This window comes from Erythrolamprus reginae, chromosome 1, assembly GCF_031021105.1.
Source record: "Erythrolamprus reginae isolate rEryReg1 chromosome 1, rEryReg1.hap1, whole genome shotgun sequence".
Classification (NCBI taxonomy): Eukaryota; Metazoa; Chordata; class Lepidosauria; order Squamata; family Dipsadidae; genus Erythrolamprus; species Erythrolamprus reginae.
In genome coordinates this window covers 116,781,527-116,803,299 of record NC_091950.1, presented here as the reverse complement: position 1 = coordinate 116,803,299, position 21,773 = coordinate 116,781,527, and positions in this window count along the sequence as shown.

Below are 21,773 nucleotides of genomic sequence, written 5' to 3'. Positions count from 1 at the left end.
AGCTTACCACATAAAAATACATAATAAACATGACACAATAGAAATTGAAGTTAAACTAAAGCAATTTAAAACTAATATCCTAAAAACCATTAAATGTACTAACATCCAGTTAACAGACCTAAAAAAAATTCCAAAATTAAATAAATAATAAACATCATTAAAACCGTTCAATCACATTCATCCATGTCCCTGTCATAACGTGGCCTGGAACAGAGAGTGGGAGTAGTGTGAATCTCCAGGGGGAGTTGATTCCAAAGGACCGGAGCCACCACAGAGAAGGCTCTTCCCCTAGGGCCCGCCAGCTGGCATTGCTTGGCTGAAGGGACCTGGAGAAGGCCAGCTCTGTGAGCTCTGACTGGCTGCTGGGATACATGAGGCAAGAGACGGTTCCCTAGGCAATCTTATCCTAAGCCATGTAGGACTTTATAGGTAACAACCAAGATTTACCTTTATAGGTAACAATTAATATTAGGATTCTAATGACCCTGAAAGTTGCTGGGCTGCTTTCTATCCCCCCGCAGAACCTTTAGGAGAATGCTGGCTGAGGACGGGAGGACCAGGGGTGTTTTAACTTACCTCGCTGCCAGTTCGCTTGTTCCTGCACCACATGGTAAAAAAAAACCAACGACAAAAAATAGATGACGACCTCAAGCAGTGCCGGAATTCAGCTTTTGCACATGCTCAGAAAGAATTTAATTTTTTTTAAATAAAGATCGTGGCGCCCAGGCACCAGCAATATACCGTGACGTCACCAGCAGGCCGCTAATGGTAACAACTAATTACTGCTTTCGGGCCTCATTTGGCTCAAAGCTGCCCTCCCCTCCCGCTGCTTTGGGCTTGGAGCTATAAGCCTCATCCTGTTCATAGGGGAGAGTGGGACAGGGTTGCATTGTGGCTCCATGTCATAATGAGCTCCAGGAGGAGGAAGGGAACCCATCTCCCCCATTGTGAAGCATACTATAGTTCACTGTGCTGCGCAAGGCACTGTGAGAGTGCCTCATGACCTGCTCAATATCAGAATCAGAGAGGGGGGAGAGAGACATACAGAGACAGACACACAGAGGGGGGTGGGAAGAGACATACAGAGAAACAGAAAGAGAGATACAGAGAAGGGAAGATAGAGAGGGAAAGCAGGAGAGAGACGCACAGAGAAAGATAGAGAGAGAGGAGGAGAGAAAGGGGGAGAGAAGTGGGGGAGAGAGAGAGAGAGATCCACAGAGGGGGGAGAGGGAGAGAGACAGAGACAGAGAGAGAGAGACAGAGCGGGGGGGCAAGGGGGGAAAGAGAGACAGAGAGAAATGCACAGAGAGATGCAGAGATGGGGGGGAGAGAGAGGGAGAGAGAGATGTCAAAAGGTTTTCTGACTCCTGTTGTTTCTTAATAAACAGTTGTCTACCCTAATGACTGGCTGGTAGGTGTGGCTAGGAGGTCACCTGACTGGGTGGGAGTGAGTGACATCGAGTTGGCCACACCCACCCAGATTTTGTGGCTCCAGATGTTTCCTTTTTTGTGGGAAAAGGGACCAAATGGCTCTTAGAGTGTTTAAGATTGCAGACCCCTGACCTAGAAGTATACTGAGATCCACTGGCATGAGAAAATATTGGGATCAAAGCAAACAATCCAAACAAGTCCCTACCTCAAGATTCTAAAAATATGGCATTTAAGTACCAAGCTCTAGAGTTGCGCTGAAAATTGGAAAATATGTAGAGAATATGTCTAACGCAATGCATCTTGCAAACTCTCCTCCCTGCTATTGCACAGGAAAAAATATTTTGTACTTTATTGCAGTCTTATGCAATACACATATTTTGTAAGTAAGGTCTGAAAGGGAGGAGGAGAATGAAAAGCAGAGCAGCCTGGGCAGAAATAAACACATTCTGAGAACATGTCCAGCTAGCAGACCTTTATCTAGAAGATTAATATTCTAACAATAATAAAATTTAGTGCTTAAGTATCATGTGGTTTTCATCATGGCCGACAATGTTATAATGCCAGACATAACACAATTGCTTTTGTTTCTAAAGATATTTTAATCTATACTAAACCTACACTGTTGCCATTTCTTTTGGAATCATTGATACAGAAAAATGAATATTAAACAGATAGTTTTAAATTGATGTCTGTATAAAGGTGGTGTGTGTGTCGGGAGAGTGGGAAAACAAATCTTGATTGATTTCAAAGCCATCTTAACATTTCAGACTGTGTATTTAAAACGTAAGAATGACAGTAATTTTCTCTCATAACAAAATTTTCCATAACATGCTGAAATAACATGAGCTACCACAGAAAGAATGTGACCCTTCTGAAACAACTATTTTCACTATACAACTGTGCCACAGTGTTTTTTTTAAAAAGATGGAAACAAGAACCACCTAGACCAAATTAGGCAACATAACTGAGAAATAAAATATGCTTTAAAATGAATGTCATCCAAATAGTTCTCAAGAGAAAGAATATGGCTAGATCTTAGTTTGGCAATTAAATAAAAGGACTGCATCCCTGTAATATTTTATCGATCTAATTTTTCCAAAAAATCCAAGCATATTTCAGTCCAGGAATGAGGAAATTCAAATGACCCTTTTACATGTTTAGAGAACATATATGAGAGTTATGTTAAGTTATATAAACCTGTCACTGATACACGCTTTGGCTACCCATGTGCTCCCTCAAGGGCCGTATAGAGGCAAAAGAAGCATCTCTGTCCAGATTTTGTCCTCATGCAGAAGTTTGTCAGCCCATGATTCTTCACAAAGATATGAACTAAGTTTAGGGACAGTTCAATTGATCCATGTATTTTAAATGCATTATGCTGTCCATCACGAAAAGGCCCTGTTTTTATAACACAACTGCAACATGGGAAGGTGGGGTGATTATTAACGATGGGGAGACAATATCCAAATCTATCCAATTAATACAGGGTTTTACATTTAATCATAGATCCACTCTTATTTGAACTTAATTAATCACAATTCAAAGTGTTGGTAATGACCTTTAAAGCCCTACATGGCAATGGGCCAGAATACATCCGGAACCGCCTTCTACCGCACGAATCCCAGCGGCCGATAAGGTCCCACAGAGTTGGCCTTCTCCGGGTCCCGTCGACCAAACAATGTCGTTTGGCGGGCCCCAGGGGAAGAGCCTTCTCTGTGGCAGCCCTGGCCCTCTGGAATCAACTCCTCCCAGAGATTAGAACGGCCCCCACCCTCCTTGTCTTTCGCAAATTACTCAAGACCCACCTTTGTCGCCAGGCATGAGGGAGTTAGGATATTCCTTCCCCATGGCCATTACAAGTTATGTATGGTATGTTTGTGTGTATGTTTGGTTGGTTTTTATAATAAGGGTTTTTAGTTGTTTTATTAAATTGGATTGTTACATGTTTTTTTATCATTGTTGTTAGCCGCCCCGAGTCTGCGGAGAGGGGCGGCATACAAATCCAATAAATAAAATAAATAAAATAATTAATTCTCCACAGCCAATGAACTTTTCTTATGTCATCCAACCACTCTGACCTTTTCTGTTTTCATTTCTTCCCCACGACTACATGAAAGGATGTAAAGAAGTAGGAACAGATGGAAATGGGCCCAGCAACCTCATCCATGTACCGTATTTTTCGCTCCATAAGACGCAGTTTTTTTCCTCCCAAAGTAGGATGAAAAATCAGCCGCGTCTTATGGAGCGAAGATGCAGGCAGGGTGGGGGGGGAGGCGCTGGAGCAGAGGGGGGGCGGCGATATACAGTAGAACTCCCCTGCGGGGAGTCCAGCGCTGCCTGAGCTGTGAAGGTAAGGGCCAGGGAAAAGGGAGCCAGGCTGCTTTTTCTTTCCTGGGGGAGCGGGCGGGAAGGGCGAAGCCTCTAGGCTGATCTTTGCGGGTGGAAAGTGTGGGATCAGGCAGGGCGTAAGGCAGAAAGCCTCATTTTTTTGAGGGGAAAAGACGTCGGCTGAGGGGTGCCCGGTGCTTCCCGGCGAGGAGGAGGAGGAGCTGGGCGCACGGGGAAGGGCTTGAGCCGCCGCCTTCTCCTTTCCTGCTGCTGTTGTTTCTCGCCGCAGCCTCGCGTGCTGCTTATCCCTCGCTGAGGCGAGAGAGCCGCGGGGCAAACAGCTGGCACCGGGCGCAGCCTTTTGCGAGGGAAGCCACCGATGCAGCAGGAAAGGAGAAGGCGGCGGCTCAAGCCCTTCCCTGTGCGCCCCTCCGGAGCCCAGCTCCTCCTCCTCCTCGCCAGGAAGCACCGGGCACCCCTCAGCCGACGTCTTTTCCCCTCAAAAAAATGGGCAGCACTACCGCCGCCGCCGCAGGGAGAGGCGGGCATGTGGGCTGGCGGCATTGGCCTTGGTGAAAAGTCCGGGGGCAGCTCCAGCGACTCCCCTCCCGTGGCTGCTGTTGAGGCGGCAGCGGCGTCCGCCTCCGGCGCACGGCTCTCTCTCCATTCTTCTCTTTCCCCCTCTCGGGCTCCGAATGCGGCGGAGGCGGGGAGGTCTCGAAGACCCAAAACCCAGCCAGTCGCTCGCAGCCGGTCGGCGGAGAGATGCGGCAGCCAAGGGGAAGCGACAACAGCTGCTGCCGTTCTCACTTCAGTTGTTTTGGGTAACCTTATTAACTTTCCCTTCCCGCACTCCTCATGGCTGGGGCGCTCTTGGCTTTCCCGCTTCCCAAGCTTGGCCACCGCAGCCAAGCAGAGCCTGAACGAGAGAGTATCCAGACTTCGGTCACCAGCAGCCCAGCCCTCCACCTATTATGCCTCCTCTTCCCCCTCCCACAACGTATTTGGGAGATTAGCCCGTAAAGCTAACGCTCTTCGAGGAGAATGCAGCCTTCTCCTTTCTTTGGATTCTAAAATATTTAGAGCTATTTATTTGTTGTTGCTTGTTTGTATATTTTCCCAATTCCCCTAGGGCAGTGTTATTGTAATAAATATTTTAGCCTACTTTTTGGCTCAAAATATTTTTTTTCTATTTTCCTCCTCTAAAATCTAGGTGCGTCTTATCAGCAGGTGCGTCTTATAGAGCAAAAAATACGGTATGTCTGTAGTAGTGCTGATCCCAACACTGCCATTATGAATGTTCACCCTTTCAGACACAATAATATTAGGCAGAAAAATGACAGCTTTTCAATCATATTTTCAGTCACACTTTAACCAATTTGAGATCAAATCTCAGGAACAATGACTAGATTCACTGTGTCATATGAACAGGCTCAGAAAACAATTTAAAATGTACATCAAAAAGCACAGTGAAAAAAAAACCCCTTTGCAGTCATTACCAAACTTAATTTGCTTTCCTTTACCTAAGAGATAAGAAACAAAGAAATCTATTTATTACCGTCAAGGTTATACTGAGATCAAGGCTTTTTTGAGTTAAAGCAAGAGATCTCTTGCCAAGATGATGTTGTTGGACTGACAGTATTAATGAATAATCCCCCTGCATAGTTCATGTTTTATTGCTTGTCATTATAAGAGGCATAAAACATTAAGAATTGGTACATGGACACTTACTTTGGTTTCATTTCTTTTTCCCACCCACTTTCCTTTCGGGTTGCATTACTTGGATTACAGGCCTAAAAGTAGAAGTTGTCTAGTTTTTTAAATTTTCCATAAACATGTCAAAAAATCTTCCAGGCTGAAGAACAGGGTATGAATGTTTATAAATGATACTCCATTCAATAGTAGAAATATCTTGAATCTAAGTTTGTATGTCAAAATGACACACATCTACACCCAGTTTGTAAACTCAGCTGCTGACCCATAAATAGTGTCCATGTCTAGAAGCTTGGCTCAAGTATAGATAAGCTTTGCTGCTTTAAGAGATGAACATTTATTTTGAATGCTTCTTATAATAAGCAAAAAATATGAAGGAGTCCTATAAAAATATTTTAGAAAATACAAAAGATTTTTCCCCTGAATGGGAAACGGCTATAACAAAACCGAGGTGAGCACTATTATAGCAGTTTCCATTAATATTTTACAGAAAAGTCAGTATGCTAAATAAACTGAATTCCCATATATGTTTTGAGTTTCTTTGAGATACAATTGAGAACTGCTGACCATTTTACACTTTAGTAAACTGGAATAAGACAGAACTCAAGAGTAGCGTACACACAGAAGGCCCCAGATATAATTCCCAGCAACTCCAGACATTTATTTTAGAAAAAAAAACTTGCCTGAATCCTAGAAGACAATTAGTAACTAGTACTATATTTGGAACGTTTCTGAATCTTGGCAATTTGAGGTGGTGTGTACTTCAACTCCCAGAATTCCCCAGGCAGCAAAGCTTTTTTCTTCTGGCTTATGATAATCTATACTTACAAACTGTAAGATTAGCTTTGCATAGTACAGTAATACCTCGTCTTATGAACTTAATTGGTGCTGGGAGGAGGTTCGTAAGGTGAAAAGTTCGTAAGATGAAACAATGTTTCCCATAGGAATCAATGGAAAAGCGATTAATGCGTGCAAGCGCAAAATTCACCCCTTTTGCCTCATTACTGCCGGCATTCGGATTTTGTTCGGGGGTGGGTGGAGGGGGGCAGACGGGGGGAGACAGCGCAGGCTTCCAGGAGGGAGCCTCGTGGGTGGATTAACCAAAAAGTCAACAGTTACTGTCCGGTTTGCAATGACTGGAAGGGAAGGGAGGGAAACGCACGGGTGGTTTGTACGTGCGTCTTCTCTGATTTTTTGTGTTTGGGAGGCCCCACTGGGGTTCTAGGATCGTCTTGTGGGAGTCCGGTAGCGGTTGGGGAAAGGTTGGGGAAGCCCTTGCCGGATTCGCGCTGTGCCGCCACCCCTATCTGTAACTTCAGGCAGAAACCTTTCTCTCTCTCTCCTTCTTCCCTCCCTCCTTCCCCCTCTCCCTCCTTCCCCCTCTCCCTCCTGGCCTCCCTCCTCCTCCTCCTCCTCCTGTATTCCGCCTCCCACCCAGCCTCCGGGCCACATTCGCCTTCCTCCGCCACCACCGGCGCCCAGCTCCTCCTCCTCTTCTTGCTTCTTTAGAAGATGACAGCCGGCTGGCGGCGTGGAGTCTGGGGATGGTGTGCGTGTGTGGAAAGGGTCAGCGGGAGAACTGGGGGGAGCCGTGGCCACTGCCCCGTGGAAGGGACCCGGCTGGGAAGCTCCCGAAGGTGTGGGCTGGGGTCTTTCCGGGAGAGCAAGCAGCAGGCGTGGGCTGCGGTCTTTCCCCTGGGGGCAAAGGTGGTGGTCGCGGGGTGGCTTTGCTGCAGGCAGGTGTCTAGGCACCCAGCTCCCCCCAGTTCTCCTGCGGACCTCTTCCACACATCCCGACTCCTGCAGCCTCCGCGCTTTTCTTTCGGCTTCAGGCTGGACAGGAGGAGCTAAGCAGCCGGAGACTTTGCCAGCCCAGTGGCGTTTTACATTGATTCCTCCGGCCGCTTAGCTCCTCCCATCCATCCAGAAGCCGAAAGTTCTGCCCTTTGTTCACCAGCCTCCACGCTTTTCTTTCGGCTTCAGGCTGGACAGGAGGAGCTAAGCAGCCGGAGACGTTGCCAGCCCAGCAGCGTTTTACATTGAGTCCTCCGGCCGCTTAGCTCCTCCCATCCATCCAGAAGCCGAAAGAAAAGCACAGAAGCTGGGGGAGTTGGGGTGTGTGGAAGAGGTCCGCGGGAGAACTGGGGGGAGCTGCGGTGCCTAGACACCTGCCTGCAGCAAAACCACCCCGCGACCACCACCTTTGCCTCTAGGGGAAAGACCCCAGCCCATGCCTGCTGCTTGTTTTCCTGGGACGACACAAAGACCACCTTCGGGAGTGTCCGACTCGGGGCTGGCGGCGCCCGACACAGCGGGGAACATCAGCGCAGGAGGCAGGAGAGGACCGGGCAACCGGAGCAGCAGTGCTGCCACCATCGCCGCCACGCCCGGCTCGGTTTCCCTGGCCGCTGCAGGCACCGTGCACTGCGATCTTGCGGACCGGCGAGGCTCAGCGGCTCCAGCCCCAGCCCCTTTCGGCCGAGCCTCCCGGGCCAGGTGGCCGCCTTCATCGCTGAGCCTCGCCGGCCCGGAAGATAACAGCGCACGGTGCCTGCGGCGGCCAGGGAAGCCAAGCCGGGCATGGCGGCGGCGGCGCTGCTGCTCACTTCGCCCGGTCCTCTCCTGCCTCCTGCACCGATGTTCCCCGCTGCATCAGGCGCCGCCAGCCCCGAGTCGGACGCACCCTCGTCGACGACGCCACGCCCAGCCACTGTCCGCCCCCTCCTCGCTGGAGGTCTAGCCGGAGCCTGAGCCGGGCCTGCTCGGCTGCGCCTCCTCGCCCGCCCGCCCAGGATGCAGACCTGCTGCCTCGCCCTGTGCTTGCCACCAGCCCGATCCTGCGCCTCCTGCTTCCCCCCCAGCCACAAATACAAAGGCAGTCTGCGGAGCAATGGGATGCTGAAGCCAGCGGCGGTTTCAGCCTCCCTTTGCTCCATGCTGCTCCGCCCTGCCTGTCATCCTGGCTCAAGTGGGCGGCGGCAGACCGTCTTTGTGTTTTTCACTGGGGGGGAGCAGGAGGACCTTCCTGACTCCCTCCCCCCCGCACCGGACCTCCTGCCCTCACTCCCAGCCAAAAAGGCAAAGCCGGCGGCTGTAGCAGCTGCTGCAAGAGACTTCCCCGCCCCTCGCCTGTGACCGGCAGAAGAGTGCTCTTGCCCGGTGGGAGGCAAAGCACTCTTCACCTCCCGCCGGGCAAGAGCGCTCTTCTGCTGGCCACGGGCGAGGGGCGGGGAAACCTCTTGCAGCAGCAGCTACAGCCGCTGGCTTTGCCTTTTTGGCTGGGAGGGAAGGTGAAGCGCCGGACCTCCTGCCCTCCCTCCCAGCCAAAAACCCAAAGCGGCCTCCTGAACCCGAACTTTTGCTGAGAAGCCCCGCCGCCCGGCTGTCACCTTTTAAAACAGCCAGGGGGCTTCTCGGCGGCCTCCCGAACGCCGAACCTGGAAGTTCAGGTTGGCGTTCGGGTTCGGGAGGCCACTGGGAAGCCCCCCAGCTGTTTTAAAAGGTGACAGCCGGGCGGCGGGGCTTCCCAGCGGCCTCCCGAACCCGAACGTTTTCCGTCTTACGAACCCACTGCCACCACCAAGAAGCCCCGCCGTCCTGCTGTCACCTTTTAAAACAGCCGGGGGGGCTTCTCGGCGGCCTCCCGAACGCCAAACCCGGAAGTTCGGGTTTGGCGTTCGGGTTCAGGAGGACGCTGAGAAGCCCCCAGGCTGTTTCAAAAAGCAACAGCCGGGCGGCGGGGCTTCTTGGAGGCGGCGGCGGGGGGTTTGTAAGACAGAAAACGTTCGTAAGAAGAGGCAAAAAATTTCTGAACCCCGGGTTCGTATCTCGGGTTGTTCGTATGGCGGGGCGTTCGTATCATGAGGTACCACTGTATATGTTTTTGAACTCTAAATCACAATATTCAGTTCAATTATTGAATACAAGAAAACTGTGTAGAGGAATGTCATAGATTGTATTTCTTTTTTCCAAATGGCTCCCTATCCTCTTGGAGCATACAGTAACAGAATATGTCAGTAAATCTCCTTCCATTTAAGGAATAGACTAAAAAGCAAATTAGAAACTTGTCAATCATCACAAATATATGTGACTTAAGCAAGAAACAATGCAAGGAAGAAGGAGAAGAGACAGATTAGAAACACAGGAAGTTTGAAAATGAAGTAATTGGGCATGAGAATTAAGAGCATGTGAAGAGTCCTGGCTAATGAACCATCAAACTTACTACTATACATTCACATATTTAAGCAGCTGAATTTGTGGTGATAAGCACAATGCCTACATCTTTCTCAACAAGTCTGTCATGTATGCAAATTATTACCATATTTTTCAGAGTCTAAGACAAACCTTTTCCTCTCTAAAAGAAGGGAAAATGTCAGTGCATCTTATACACCAAATGCAGCCATTTTTGCCGTCCGGAAGCCCTTCCCCTCCCCCACACCTGCAGAGAGCTCCTGGGAACTGGGTGGGAAGACAAAAATACCTCAATTTATGTAAAAAAACAGCCAGTTTTTCACAAAAATGGGGGCATTTTTGCCATTCCCCCAGCACCCAAGAGCTGCTCCCCAGACAGTTTGCTCACCCACTTTTTGGCAAAACAATGGCCTGTTTTTCGCAAAATGGGGCTGGTTTTGCCTTCAAATGACCCTATCTAGCATGACTGGAAGAGGAATTCTGAGACTTGAAGTTCACAATAATAATAAATAATAATTTATTCGATTTGTATGCTGCCCCTCTCCGAAGACTCGGGGTGGCTCACAACAATAATAACAGTATACTGTACAATATAACAAATCTAATATAAAAAATTATCTAAAACCCATCATTTAAAAATCATACAACACAAGCATATCATACATAAAACTATATAAGCCCAGGGGAGATATCTTAGTTCCCCCATGCCTGGCGATATAGGTGGGTCTTGAGCAATTTACGAAAGGCAAGGAGGGTGGGGGCAGTTCTGATCTCTGGGGGGAGAAGGCTCTTCCCCTGGGGCCCGCCAGATGACATTTTTTAGTCGACGGGACCCAGAGAAGGCCAACTCTGTGGGGCCTTATTGGCCGCTGGGATTCGTGCGGCAGAAGACAGTCCCGGAGATATTCTGGTTCGATGACATGTAGGGCTTTATAGGTCATTACCAACACTTTGAATTGTGACCGGAAACTGATTGGCAGCCAATGCAAGCCACGGAGTGTTGGAGAGATGTGGGCGAACCTAGGTAACCCCACAATAGCTCTTGCGGCCACATTCTGCACGATCTGAAGTTTCTGAACACTTTTCAAAGGTAGCCCCATGTAGAGAGCATTGCAGTAGTCGAACCTCGAGGTGATGAGGGCATGAGCAACTGTGAGCAATGACTCCCTGTCCAAATAGGGCCGCAACTGGTGTACCAGGCAAACCTGTGCAAATGCCCTCCTTGCCACAGCTGAAAGATGATATTCCAATGTCAGCTGTAGATCGAGGAGGACGCCCAAGATGCGGACCCTCTGCAAGGGGGGCAGTAATTCACACACACACCCCCAGGGTAATGGACGGACAGGTGGAATTGTCCTTGGGAGGCAAAACCCACAGCCACTCTGTCTTGTCTGGGTTGAGTTTGAGCTTGTTGACACCCATCCAGACCCCAACAGCCTCCAGGCACTGGCACATCACTTCTACTACTTTGCTGACTGGACATGGGGTATAGATGTATAACTGGTATCATCAGCATACTGATGATACCTCACCCCATTACAAGTGTTTGGTCAGATTCGGATTTACTCTTCCTCCATTGCTTCTCTAGACATCTCTTCTGGCGTTTTACCTCCCGGAGCTCCTTGGAAAACCAAGGAGCCCTCCGGGGTCTAGTGCCACAGAGAGGTCACAACAGCACAATTCGGTCAAGAGCCTCTGTCGCAGCCCTATTCCAGGCCACGGCAAGAGACTCTGCCGAGCTGTGGCTGAGTGAATCTGGTAAAACCCCAAGCGCCCTCTGAAAGCCCTCTGGGTCCATCAGGAACCACCTAGTTGGTTCCGCCTCCCTGCGGGGGAGGATTGGAGGCAGGAAATCAAGCCGCAGTAGAAAATGGTCTGACCATGACAAAGGCAACACTTCTAAGCCCCTGGGGATGCGTTTTTCGCTGGGGATGCGTTCCAAAACCACCTGTGAAAAATGAATTTCCATGAAGTAGACAAAAGATATTTTTTAAATGTATTTAACAAGTATTTGGATGTTTAAAACCCACCCTTTGCATTAAACAGTCATTCTATAATGTTTCTCAGCTGGAACTACATGTGATATCCTACCAGTTTCTTTAATAGAGTACAGTAGTACTGTAGAAGAATTTTATGAATTTTTAATGGATTTAAAATTTTCAATGGATTTAATGGATTTAAGCCCCCTTTGAAAACCCGTGAACTAGAGAATCCACAAAAGATGAACCGCGAAGTAGCGAGGGATTACTGTATTACCATCATTATTCCCTATTCCCTGTCTCCTTAAGACTATAACTTTGTTGCTTGTATTTTACGATTTGCATTGTTTACTTGGTATCCTAGTGTGATTTATGTTGATTAGTATCCATGATTATCACTAAGTGATGTATGTATTTATTTATTTATTTAATAGGATTTGTATGCTGCCCCTCTCCGAGGACTCAGAGCAGCTCACTGCTGTACAAAAACAGAACAATAATATGAATCCAATTAATAATACATTAAAACAATCATTAAAATTCTAATTAAAAGAGAACCTATCAAACCAATCATTCAACAACCATACTGAAAACATTCATTGGTCAGGGGGGCAGATCTAAAAACCCCAAGCTTGGCAGCAAAGATGAGTTTTAAAATTCTTTTGGAAGGCGAGGAGGGTGGAGGCAATGCGAATCTCCAGGGGAGCTGATTCCAAAGGGCCGGCCCCACCACAGAGAAGGCTCTTCCCTTAGGTCCCACCAGCCGACATTGTTTGGTTGACAGGACCCTAAGGGGACCAACTCTGTGCGACCTCACCGGTCACTGGGATTCGTGCAGCAGAAGGCGTTCTCAGAGACATTATTATTATTATTATTATTATTATTATTATTATTATTTATTAGATTTGTATGCCACCCCTCTCCGTAGACTCGAGGCGGCTCACAACAATGAAACAATGTACAACAAATTTAATATTTAAAAGTAACTAAAAGCCCCTTATTTAAAAAGCAAGACATACACACAAACATACCATGCATAAACTTGAGATGTCTCAATTCCCCCATGCCTGATGGCAGAGGTGGGTTTTAAGGAGTTTATGAAAGGCAAGGAGGGTGGGGGCAATCCTAATCTCCAGGGGGAGCTGGTTTCAGAGGATCAGGGCCGCCACAGAGAAGGCTCTTCCCCTGGGTCCCACCAGATGACATTCTTTACCAGAGATAGTCTGGTCCTATGCCATGTAGGACTTTATAGGTAGTAACCAACACTTTGAATTGTGCCGGAAACAGATTGGTAGCCAATGCAGTCCACGGAGTGATGGTGAGATATGGGCATTCCTTGGAAGGCCCAAGACTGCTCGCACAGCTGCATTTTGGATGACCTGAAGTTTCCGAACACTCTTCAAAGGTAGCCCCATGCAGAGAGCATTGCAGTAGTCGAACCTTGAGGTGATAAGGGCATGAGTGACCGTGAGCAAAGACTCCCTGTTCAAGTAGGGCCGTAACTGGTGTACCAGGTGGACCCGGGCAAACGCCCCCCTCGCCACAGCCGAGAGATGGTGTTCTAAAGTTAGCTGTGGATCGAGGAAGATGCCCAAGTTGCGAACCCTCTCTGAAGGGGTCAATAATTTCCCCCCCCCAGGGTGATGGGCGGACAAATGGACGTGTCCTTGGGAGACAGTACCCACAGCCACTCCGTCTTGTCTGGATTGAGTCTGAGCTGTTGGCACCCATTTAATGTTTTATGATGAATTTATTTTTACAATGACTTGGATAATGATCTATCACTATTGTTATATGTACATTGAGAACCTATGCACCTGAGAAAAATTCCTTATGTATCTTGGCCAATAAAGAATTCTATTCTGTTCTAATGGAATGTATAGATGACCTTGGGGATAGAGTGGAAGAGATGCTGCTAGGAAACAATCAATGGCTAAATGGGCAGAGAAAGAAATTTAGGAAGGGCTCACCTAATGGATAAAGCAGTTGAGAATGGCAGCAGGAGTTTATGCCTTCAGACTTACAATATTCTGTTAAGGTAGCCTTACAACAAAGTGGAATTAGTTCATCTACTCCTATTTCTTATCCTATTTGCCTGGGAGGGTTGACAAAAGCAGATTGGGCTGGAAGTGATAGCTTGGTTGAAAGGAGATCTGAACTGCCGCTTCCATTTCTTATCATCCAAAATTTCAAATAATACATCACTTTGACACATAGGAACGGACAAAGGCTAGCTATTTTACCTAGTTCCTTTACAAGAAAATATTGGAACAGCATTTTCTGTAAGGGAACAAGTTCAAATATTTCTTATTTTAAGAAATGACTCAGGTATTTGAGTTTATTGTCTATTTTTCAAAAGTAGCTATGCTCCAGAAATGATAATATGAAGCTATAAGTCTAGATTTCATTATAGGATTAAGGACTGAGCTTATATCATTAGTTATACTGTACATCATTATTGTGTGGATCTTTTTTATCTTACTTTTTATTTAGTCATGTTTACTTTATTCTGATCATTATAACAGGCCTGCATTTCTTTATTTAAATTTACTATTAATCTTTTTTCCAATAGCAATGATTTTTCCACAATTTAAAAATACAATAAGCTTCACAAAGCTAACTTGGGGGTAAGGTGGCCTATATATTTTATAAATAAATAAATAAAAGTAAAAGATGTGACATCTAATTATTTTCTGTTTCTCAGAGTATACATGGTCTTACAAATGGTCTAATTTATACTGTGTATAAATTAAGTTTCCCCCAACCTAAAATTAATGTTTGTTTATACAGAGTCAAATGTTTAAAAATGTAAAAAATAAATGTTTTACCTTGAAGCAACTTGTTAAAGCAGCTATATGTTAATGCAACCCATTAAAGCAGCTATTTTCCCCCAGTCTGGGTTTAGAGTGATGTTGTCTGCATTCTTCTGTGCTCTAAAATACGTGTTCCGAATAATGTTCAAAGCATGTTCAACCTTAGTCCTGTTACATTAAACATTATTATTCCCAATAAGATATACTATATCTTACACAAACTTTAATTACATTTGTTTGCCCACGTAGAAGAGCATGTATTGCTAATGCAATAATATTAAAATAAAATATAGTTTTTTATAACCACATCTAGACTATACGGTGTAAGAGCTTTTATTTTTATACTCTCCTTTCAGCAACACTACCAAATGTCTGCACCTGTAAGTGGAAAAGTGATGAAAGCAATGCACTAGGAAAACATTCCCAAGATTTTGCTTTGTAAAAATATATTTAGATTGCTACTAAGAAGCAATTACTCTACTTTATTTTTATTCTAAAAAGAGGCAGAGATCATTGTTTAAGGAATCTACATTTCAAGTATCCAAAAGAAAAGCAGCAGCAGCTGAAAGTTGCATATAGTTTTACAGTCTAAGTAAAGCAAACCTGCAAAGTGGTTTTAAAAAAATAGATTAAGTGTTTTACAAGCTATTGCTTGCCTACGCTAGCCAGCTGAAGGCTTTAAATAATTTAATCCCTAAAGCAACTGCCAGCTCCAACTGGAATACTGAAAGAAGGACTGAATTCAGTTAGGGTCCAAACAGGTGCTGTCTCACAATGGTTCTTTAACCTAGACACTAATAGGATTCTTATGACAGCTTTTTCTAGCTTGGTGCCTTCTTGTAACTCTCACAATTCCCATCCAGGATCCATTAAATGAATGAGAAGGGAAAAAAACCTGACACATTATTAAACCAACAAGGAACAAATCCAAATCCCAGATTAGTAAAGCACCAGGCTAGAAATTAGAAGATTGTGAGTTCTACCCCACTTTAGACTTGAAAGCTAACTAGATTGATTTTGGGCCAATCTCTCTCAGCCCAACTCACCTCACAGGGTTGCTATTCTGGGATAAAAGGAGGAGGAAGCAGTATTGAGCATGTTCACCACCTCAATTTATTTTCAAAATAAAGGCTTTTTTAAAAAAAAAATAAACCATTTTAAAATGTGTGCATCTGAGCATGAAAAAAAATCCCTTCTATAATCTAAATACTATTATTTCCATCTTCCCTCTGTTCTCCCCCTTCTCTTTTTCCTCTGTATACATACTTTTGTCAAATTTCTCACTAACTACCTGGATTAGAAGTGGCTAATCCCAAGAACTGATCACTGATTAGGTTAAAGCAGCAACAAAAAATTCTAATGCCAATTCTATTTTCAAATGAGAAGAAGGAAGGAAAGAAAGAAAGAAAGAAAGAAAGAAAGGGAGGGAGGGAGGGAGAAGGAAGGAAGGCTTGTCTCTTTTTTTTATAAGATTAACTTGTTTGTATCTGGAGACTGTTTACAATTAACTATTAGCCTCCTTGTCAATGTGATAACCAGCTCTTATAACCACACTTCTATAATTTGAAGACAGTCTCTTATTTTCCTTCTGGGCAACTCATCCCTACTGAAACAGCCAAAGTTATTTTTTAATAAAGAGCTTTTGATCAGCAAAGAATTTTTTCAGGATTGGCATTAGCTTCTCAAAAATGGTGAATATCCTCTAACTAAGGAACCAAACTGACCACAAGAATTTGGAATGCTTATAAAACTTCTCACAAGCTCAAACAGTACAATCTAAGCAATTTTTTCTCGTTTAATTTTCATTTCTCTTAATGTGGAAAATAAGAAAGATAACACTGACAGATGATCAGAAACACCCACTGAGGCAAAAAGAATGGCCTGTTTTTAAGGTCTTCAGTAAGATAAAATTCTGAAGCAGCTCAGGCAGATACCTCTCTAATTCACTGAAATATAAGGATGGGGTACAACACAATCAGATCTGCAAGATTCTACTTTATACCCAATTTCAAAAAAAGTCATTTTAGCCTTCACGTGAGTTTGCTTTCCTGATCTAGCCTGCCTAACATTTACCTTGGTAAATCACAGAATAAGGAGATTGATGTTTTATATTGTTAGTCAAAATATTTTCAATGTCCTTGCTCCAATCACTATTCTGCACTACAAAATTTTTGTCTCAATTCCTAGTCTCTTCCCCTAAATACTGCCATCTGATTTCACCAGACCCATCCTCGAATACAGCTCATCTGTTTGGAACCCATATCGCATCTCCGATATTAACACCCTTGAAAATGTTCAAAGATACTTCACAAGAAGAGCCCTTCACTCTTCCACTTGAAACAGAATACCCTACGAAACTAGACTTACAATCCTGGGTCTTGAAAGCAAGTATTGCTCGCAAGATCATATGCTGCAATGTCCTGCCTCTCAAAGACTACTTCAGCTTCAACCACAATAACACAAGAGCACACAACAGATTCAAGCTTAATATTAACCGCTCCAAACTTGGCTGTAAAAAACATGACTTTAGTAATCGGGTTGTCGAAGCGTGGAACTCATTACCAGACTCTGTAGTATCATCCCCTAACCCCCAACATTTTACCCTTAGACTATCCACGGTTGACCTCTCCAGATTCCTAAGAGGTCAGTAAGGGGCGCACATAGGCGCATGAGAGTGCCTTCCATCCTCTGTCCTATAGTCTCTCCTATACTCTATCTCGTATTTCTTCTCCACTATATCCTCTGTAACCTTCATTGTGTATTCTTGTGTATTGGACAAAATAAAAATAAATAAATAAATAAATAAACCCTGAAAAACCCTACTCTATGGAGCACTCTGCCCCAATGTTCGGAAGGCCTCTGCCCAATTAGCTTTCATAAAGCTTTGAAGACCTGGCTTTTTTCACAAGCACTGGGAGAGGACCTTTGATTTGGCACTGGTTTTTTTGTTTTGTTTTAATTGGTTTGGTTTTATAGTTTTAATGTGATTTTACATGTTTTTAGATCTTTGGGACCCATCCACAGTTGGTTGAAAGATTGGCAGCCTTCCATAACTGACAGCCCTAGGGGTTAGAAAGGAATCTATACTCAGCAACAGCAGAACCTATATGTCTGGGCTTAGATGAATGACCCTCAAGGAGTCTTCTTCCTTTCTTTTCTTCTGGAACAGGGAAAACTGCACCCACAGCCACCAGTTATATGTCCTTTCTTGCTTAGGGGAAAAAGTATTGTAACTCTGCCATAACAGCCATCAACTAGACATGCTGGTATATTTTATTTTTTTGAATTTTTTTATTTTTATTTATAAACAAACAAAACAAGACATATAGACACACTTATAGATATACAAAATGGATTTGCGTAATACTTTATACTTTACAATTCTGTTTCTATTAATTCATTTTTTCCCCTTACACATTAGTTCAATTATTTTTTTCTTTTCTATCCAACTATATAATTTTCCCCAAACTGTGTAGTAGCCCTTATTTTATTCTGTAATTCACATGTTAATTTACTTAATTTAGCACAGTCTAGCATTTTCCTAATCACCATTTCTTCATTTGGTATATTTTCTTTTTTCCAAGTTTGTGCAAACACCAACCTTGCTGATGTTAATATTAAATAGTAATCTTCCTTGCTATGCTGTCCTCTAATTATTCCCAAAAGATACATTTCCGGTTTCATTTCCAATTGATAATTTAACATTTCCGGTTTCAACTAATTTTGAATCCTAGACCAAAATCTTTCTGCTTCCGGACATAACCATCAAATGTGATAGTATGTACCTATGGCAGATTTGCATTTCCAGCACTTATTACTTATGTTTGGATGGATTTTGGCTAGAAGTGCTGGAGCATAATGCCACTAATAAAACATCTTGTGTAAATTTTCTTTATATGATACCAACAATGTCATCTTGTAATTAATTTTCCATAATTTTTCCCAGCCGTCTAGCTGAATAGAGTAACCAAAATTTGCTGGTATATTTTAAATGACTTATTTCATCCACCCAAACCACTTTGGGTGGTTTTTCACAAAAGCAGATGTCAGGTCTAAGTTCTTTTCACAGCACCATTTGTCACCGTGCCAAGCCTTCAGACCACCAACCATCTGTTCTGTCCTTTCTAGTACCCAAAGAGGCTTTCGGATAGAGTTTCCTTGGACTTTAAACTTGAATGAATACCATTCTGTGAAAGTTGATTTCTTCTCTAAAATGGGTCTTTTTATTTGTTCTTGTGAGGCTCTCTTCTCTCTCCCCAAACAGCTTTTAAAAAAAAATTTCAGACAGAGACCAACAGTTCGTAGCATATTTTGGGGAAACTCAGTTTCAGCTGTGGGATTTAAAACTCCACCTATCATCTGCTTACTTTCCAAAGTCAGATAGGGAAACAGAGGAAAAACACCACCATAAAGCAATTCTTTCATACCTAAATAAGCTTCTGGCAAGGCACATAACTTCATGTCTCAAGTCAGGTATCATTATTTCAGGCCATCATCACCATCACTCAATGCCTACTGCCAAATGCTTTTCAGCTTGACCCTGTTCCAGGGACCTCCAGATATTCCAAGATATTACATAGTCTCTCCTCAAGGATCAACAGGATTGTACCATGGCCTCCTAAAAACACATTGCTGACCATGCTCATAGAGTTGGAGTTTGTGTATGGCGCCCTACCAGATTTCTCCACTTAGTAGAACTGGATGCTAACATTGTTATGTGGAAATAAGAAATTTATTGTGTGTTTCAATTGCCAAATTTCACCGTATGACCCTTCCAATTATTAATTAATTGAGAAGGGTAGAAAAAGCAGCCTAGAATCCTAATTTCCACTGCAGCAGATTGAGAGCTGCATTATGGCATAAACGCATGGAGATCTGTAATTTATTGCTAAGCATGTACATGAATTCTAACACAATTGTACTCTATTTTTATAAATAACAAAGATTTTCAAAAAACACTATCTTGCAAAATTGGCAAAATAATACAGAAGGCAATTAAAGTTTGATCTGTGCCAGTGCTTAGTTCCAGACTCTTTAGTTAACAACACAACTGTATATTAGAATTTATTGAATACCACAATCTATGTACAGAGTAAAGACTTTTTTTTATCACTGAGGCTTAAATTTTAATTCTAATCCTTTTAGCTCCTTGAATGAACATTAATTGGAAATATCTGGACCATTCCAATAAGTTGTGAAATTTTCCTTCTAACATAGTACTGGTTTTTTTCTTTTTATACAAATAGTTTCCCTGAACCTCTTTGAATGGAGATGCAACATCATGATTTAGATCCTTTTGTCTCTCTAAGATGGCTTATTGACCACTACTTGGTCCAATTCATAGAATAAAAACCTCAATCCCACTTTCACAGATATGGAAAAGTGAGAAATCAATTTAAACTGCTGGAAAATGTTATTGTCTAATAATATCCACACTTATACTTGCTATTCTAAGACCATGGTTTATTTTGGTAGGGAGTAACTGCCTATATTTTATATATCTATCCATAAAAGTGGCCTGTCGACCTATTGTACTATAAACAACTCTTTTGTTTGTTAAAACTCAGGAATTTTTTGCTTAATAAATATGTTACACTGTCCAGCTTCTGCTTTAGCAGTCTTGGCAACTACACCTATGTAATTGTAATAAGCTTCATCAATAGGAATATTTTATATCCAGTAATCCACCAATCTGTTTTCCAATAGACATGAGATAAGAGAAGGAGAAAGTTTACTGCATTTGATAGTTATGAGAAGCATAAGATATGATCAAGGCTCTCATACTGCACTAGACCAATTTAGTACAATATGTTTCATCACAAAGCTGTAGCTCTGCCAATTGCATAATTTACCTCTGCCCTATCTCAGTCTCTTCAGCAACTGAATAAATATGATTTTCGGAATGGATGACCTACTATAGAAAAGCAAGGTCAGTAGCAAGATAACATATAATACACACTTGTAGGCATTAGACTAATCCCATTATGGGGCTATTGGGAACGAGTTCTATTTAGTATGAGGTTGGCCTCATTTTTCCATTAGGTGCTTCATGTTACACATTTTATAATTTTTGCTAAAAGCCATGTCTTCTGGCTTGATCATTTGGAAAGCATTCTCCAAGCGCTCACAGAAAATGTGAGCTCTCACAGATCAAGGTGCTGTAGGAATGAATTATTAGAGTACAAAGTGTAACCTGGAAAGAATCCAAGATTGGTGATGTAGTTTCGCAGGCCTGTTTACAAAAACTAAGGCTCAGGTTTGAAGATTGTGAACAGAGACATAAAAATTATTTGAGTACTGAATTTGAAACCCAAAGAATGTGGGCCATTTTTGGAAGCAGGAAACAAGTAAGCCAGAGGCACCAGCGCTAGCAAATATACTGAAGGGGAAAGGACGTATATTTAAAAATAAATAATTGTTTTCATTGCTATTTTTTTTATGGTTAGGAAAAAGAAATCAGGAAAGCTGGACAAGAGAACACATAAATTAAAACCGAACATTTTTCACTGGGAAATAAATCACAGTATTATTATATTAAAATAGCTTTACTTTGAAAAAAGTCATCACTGCCAGGATTTATTTATTAGTCACATTTGTAGAGCACTGCGGTCCCAAAGAACTCTCAGTGGTTCACAAGATTAAATCTTGTGATGTGGTGGCATGTTCCAGATACCAATTCTCAAATGGTATCAATTGGAGATGTGTCTTCTCTGTTGCCATACTTACTGTAAGAAATCCATCCCCTAAGTCTCATTATATTCCCAAGTAGAATAAATGTGAACTCATGTAAGCTAGGCAGTCATTCTGCAGAATGATGAAGAATGTTCATCTTAAGAACAAGTTTCCTCCCTCCCCTTCCCTCCCCAATCAAACAAGTAAAAACAAGCAGATTTATGTGAAAGAGTTTTCCTTGTTCTAGCAGTTCCACAAATCAGTCTAATCATGTCTTTTAGTGGGAACAATTCCTTTATTTATCTGTTCCACAACCATTTCAGTGGGCCTATTCCAGCAGTGCCATTACATATCTCCTTTCTACAAGCTAATCACATTAAACATTAAAACTAGAGCTCATTTGTTTTCTAAAAAGCCTTTGGGAGAGCCCTTAATGCTAGACCCTAACTAGACTTAAGATGGTGTTATCTAAAGTAATTAGATATTTTTCCATTGACTCCTACTTCTATTCCCCTCCTTTTCATCAGCTTTTCTTGAGTCTATTTTTAGACTGCAAGCCTCTTGAATAAGGACCTATCCAGCCTGTTATCTGTAAAGCACAACATACAGATGAAGAGTAAAGTACATAGTTGGTGCTTGAACACCA